Raw genomic sequence first — 5000 nt, forward strand, 5'->3', positions numbered from 1 at the left:
GAAAGATGAATAGAGAGAGAGAGACAAGCACAAGGGTTAGAAAGATGAATAGAGAGAGAGACAAGCACAAGGGTTAGAAAGATGAATAGAGGGAGAGACCAGCACAAGGGTTAGAAAGATGAATAGAGAGAGAGAGACCAGCACAAGGGTTAGAAAGATGAATAGAGAGAGACAAGCACAAGGGTTAGAAAGACAAATAGAGAGAGAGAGACAAGCACAAGGGTTAGAAAGATGAATAGAGAGAGAGAGACAAGCACAAGGGTTAGAAAGATGAATAGAGAGACAAGCACAAGGGTTAGAAAGACGAATAGAGAGACAAGCACAAGGGTTAGAAAGACGAATAGAGAGAGACAAGCACAAGGGTTAGAAAGACGAATAGAGAGAGACAAGCACAAGGGTTAGAAAGACGAATAGAGAGAGACAAGCACAAGGGTTAGAAAGACGAAGAGAGAGAGATGGAGAGAGAGACAAGCACAAGGGTTAGAAAGACGAATAGAGAGAGAGACAAGCACAAGGGTTAGAAAGATGAATAGAGAGAGCGAGGGAGAAAAAGATGATTAGAGAGATGAACGTGGGGGAGAGAGATGGAGAGAGAGAGAGAGGTTAGAGAGAACAGAGAGAGTTGAACAGAGAGGTGAGGGACAGAGTAGAAATGGACAAAGAGGGAGAGAGCACATTTCTTCAGTGAAAACAATGTACTGAGCAAATGGTGAATTGGCTTTTTACCAAATTACTGTACGACAGACCACGTATTCACCCTGCACACTCGACGTCGACCAATTAATCGGAATGGCCGATTGATTAGGGCCGATTTCAAGTTTTCATAATATATTTAAAAAATATACACCTTTATTTCATCTTTATTTAACTAGGCAAGTCAGTTAAGAACACACTCTTATTTTCAATGACGGCCTAGGAACGGTGGGTTTAACTACCTCGTTCAGGGGCAGAACGACAGATTTTCACCTTGTCAGCTCAGGAGATTCTATCTTGCAACCTTACGGTTAACTAGTCCAACGCTCTAACCACCTGCCTCTCATTGCACTGTTACGCCAATGCAGTAAGCCAAGGTAAGTTGCTAGCAAGCATTAAACTTATCCCATAAAAAACAATCAATCAATCAATTATAATCACTAGTTAACTACACATGGTTGATGATATTACTAGTTTATCTAGCGTGTCCTGCGTTGCATATAATAGATGCGGTGCGTATCGTTGCTCCAATGTGTATCTAACCATGAACATCAATGCCTTTCTTAAAATCAATACACAGAAGTATATATTCTTAAACCTGCATATTTAGCTAAAATAAATCCAGGTTAGCAGCCAATATTAACCAGGTGAAATTGTGTCACTTCTCTTGCGTTCATTGCACGCAGAGTCAGGGTATATGCAACAGTTTGGGCCACCTAATTTGCCAGAATTGTACATAATTATGACATAACATTGAAGGTTGTGCAATGTAACAGCAATATTTAGACTTAGGGATGCCACCCCTTAGATAAAATAAGGAACGGTTCCGTATTTCACTGAAAGAATAAACATCTTGTTTTCTAGATGATAGTTTCCGGATTCGACCATATTAATGAGGCTCGTATTTCTGTGTGTTATTATGTTATAACTAAGTCTATGATTTGATAGAGCAGTCTGACTGAGCGATGGTAGACACCAGCAGGCTCGTAAGCATTCATTCGAACAGCACTTTCATGCGTTTTGCCAGCAGCTCTTCGTTGTGCGCCAAGCATTGCGCTGTTTATGACTTCAAGCCTATCAACTACCGAGATTAGGCTGGTGTAACCGATGTGAAATGGCTAGCTAGTTAGCGGGGGGCGCGCTAATAACGTTTCCAACGTCCCCCACTCTGAGACTTGGAGTAGTTATTCCCCTTGCTCTGCTCAGTATTGTTGTAATTGTCATTATTACAAATACATTTTTTTTTTTAAATCGTCCGATTTAATCTGGTCCTCCAATAATCGGTATCGGCGTTGAAAAATCATAATCGACCTCTGCTGAACACCCTAATTGACAAACAAAAACAAAAGGCAAAGTCTTCTCATGCATTGTTGATTTCCAAAAAGTGTTTGACTCAATTTGGCACGAGGGTCTGCTGTACTGATGGAAAGTGGTGTTGGGGGGAAAATACAACATAATATCAATCTACATCAACAACAAGTGTGCAGCTTGAGGATGCAGCTTGAGCCCCGCCCTCTTCAACATATATATCAATGAATTGGCGAGGGCACTCTAATCTGAAGTCAAACATGTCTCCTGTTTGGTGATCTGGTGCTTCTGTCCCCAAACAAGGAGGGCCTACAGCAGCACCTAGATCTTCTGCACAGATTCTGTCAGACCTGGGCCCTGACAGTAAATCTCAGTAAGACAAAAATAATGGTGTTCCAAAAAAGATCCAGTTGCGAGGACCATAAATATAAATTCCACCTAGACACCGTTGCCCTGGAGCACAGAGAAAACTATACATACCTCGGCCTAAACATCAGCACCACAGGTAACTTCCACAAAGCTGTGAACGATCTGAGAGACAAGACAAGATGGGCCTTCTACACCATCAAAAGGAACATACATTTTTTTAAACTTGAATCAGTTATAGAACCCATTGCCCTTCATGGTTGTGAGGTCTGGGGTCCGCTCACCAACCAAGAATTCACTAAATTGATACTCTGCAGACAGACATACAGACAGCTGTAGTCCCAGCTGTGACCAGCAGAGTGCACCCTTCACCTGTTTCTAGCCCACTAGTGAGCAGACATAAGGGCCACAATAGAAGCCAGTGTTGTTTCCTCCTCCATGCTCTAGCATTCAGGCCTCATAACCAGTTACCAGGCTGGAAACTAATTAAGACAACTGCTTGTGGGCTGATTCACCTGGTCAAGGGATTGATCTAGCTCACCTGGTTCACCTGGTCAAGGGCTTGAACTAGCTCACCTGGTTCACCTGGTCAAGGGCTTGATCTATCTCACCTGATTCATCTAGTCATGGGCTTTAACGAGCTCATCTGATTCATCTAGTCAAGGGCTTTAACTAGCTCACCTGGTTCACCTGGTGAAGGGCTTGATCGAGTTCACCTGGTCAAGGGCTTTAACTAGCTCACCTGGTCAAGGGCTTTAACTAGCTCACCTGGTTCACCTGGTCAAGGGCTTTAACTAGCTCACCTGGTTCACCTGGTCAAGGGCTTGATCAGTAGTTAACAAGTTGAATCAGATGTGTTTGCTCTGGAATAGCTACAATACATGGAATGACTGGCGGGCCCCGTGGAGAGGTTTGAGAACCACTCGTCTGATAGGTGTAGTAACACTGTAGGAGTTAGTGGTCTTCTGGTGCGTCCCAAATGGTCCTCTATTCCCCCTAGACCCATAGGGTTCTGGTCTGAATGGTCCTCTATTCCCCCTAGACCCATAGGGTTCTGTCCAGAATGGTACTCTATTCCACTAGACCCATAGATTTCTGGTCTGAATGGTACTCTATTCCACTAGGCCCATAGAGTTCTGGCAAGAATGGTACTCTATTCCCCTAGACCCAAAGGGTTCTGGTCTGAATGGTACTCTATTCCCCTAGGCCCATAGGGTTCTGGTCTGAATGGTACTATATTCCCCTAGGCCCATAGGGTTCTGGTCTAAATGGTACTCTATTCCTCCTAGACCCATAGGGTTCTGGTCTGAATGGTCCTCTATTCCACTAGACCCATAGGGTTCTGGTCAGAGTGGTACTCTATTCCCCCTAGACCCATAGGGTTCTGGTCTGAATGGTACTCTATTCCTCCTAGACCCATAGGGTTCTGGCCAGAATGGTACTCTATTCCACTAGACCCATAGATTTCTGGTCTGAATGGTACTCTATTCCCCTAGACCCATAGGGTTCTGGTCTGAATGGTACTCTATTCCCCCTAGACCCATAGGGTTCTGGTCTGAATGGTACTCTATTCCCCCTAGACCCATAGGGTTCTGGTCTGAATGGTCCTCTATTCCCCCTAGACCCATAGGGTTCTGGTCTGAATGGTCCTCTATTCCCCCTAGACCCATAGGGTTCTGGTCAGAGTGGTACTCTATTCCCCCTAGACCCATAGGGTTCTGGTCTGAATGGCACTTTATTCCCCCTAGACCCATAGGGTTCTGGTCTGAATGGTACTCTATTCCCCCTAGACCCATAGGGTTCTGGTCTGAATGGTACTCTATTCCCCCTAGACCCATAGGGTTCTGGTCTGAATGGTCCTCTATTCCCCCTAGACCCATAGGGTTCTGGTCTGAATGGTCCTCTATTCCCCCTAGACCCATAGGGTTCTGGTCTGAATGGTACTTTATTCCCCCTAGACCCATAGGGTTCTGGTCTGAATGGTCCTCTATTCCCCCTAGACCCATAGGGTTCTGGTCTGAATGGTCCTCTATTCCCCCTAGACCCATAGGGTTCTGGTCTGAATGGTCCTCTATTCCCCCTAGACCCATAGGGTTCTGGTCTGAATGGTCCTCTATTCCCCCTAGACCCATAGGGTTCTGGTCTGAATGGTCCTCTATTCCCCCTAGACCCATAGGGTTCTGGTCTGAATGGTCCTCTATTCCCCCTTGGTAGTTTAAATGTGTCTGACTGACTGGTGAATGACCGGTATGCTGTCTAAATATATGTCTGTCTGGTGGTTTAATGTGTCTTACCGATTGGTTCTCAGAAAGGCTTCTGTCAGACTGGTGTATTACTGGTTACTGATTGGTTCTCAGAAAGGCTTCTGTCAGACTGGTGTATTACTGGTTACCGATTGGTTCTCAGAAAGGCTTCTGTCAGACTGGTGTATTACTGGTTACTGATTGGTTCTCAGAAAGGCTTCTGTCAGACTGGTGTATTACTGGTTACCGATTGGTTCTCAGAAAGGCTTCTGTCAGTCTGGTGTATTACTGGTTACTGATTGGTTCTCAGAAAGGCTTCTGTCAGACTGGTGTATTACTGGTTACTGATTGGTTCTCAGAAAGGCTTCTGTCAGTCTGGACACTTCAGGC

At 44.8% G+C, this 5000-nt stretch overlaps 1 protein-coding gene across 1 annotated transcript in view; it reads right to left on the bottom strand.

The window, feature by feature from the left end:
- Positions 1-5000, bottom strand: part of LOC135537055 (pre-B-cell leukemia transcription factor 1-like) — a 51666-nt gene that overhangs the window by 13253 nt on the left and 33413 nt on the right. The window lies entirely within an intron of this gene.

Source organism: Oncorhynchus masou, unplaced genomic scaffold, assembly GCF_036934945.1.
Source record: "Oncorhynchus masou masou isolate Uvic2021 unplaced genomic scaffold, UVic_Omas_1.1 unplaced_scaffold_704, whole genome shotgun sequence".
NCBI classification, from domain to species: Eukaryota; Metazoa; Chordata; class Actinopteri; order Salmoniformes; family Salmonidae; genus Oncorhynchus; species Oncorhynchus masou.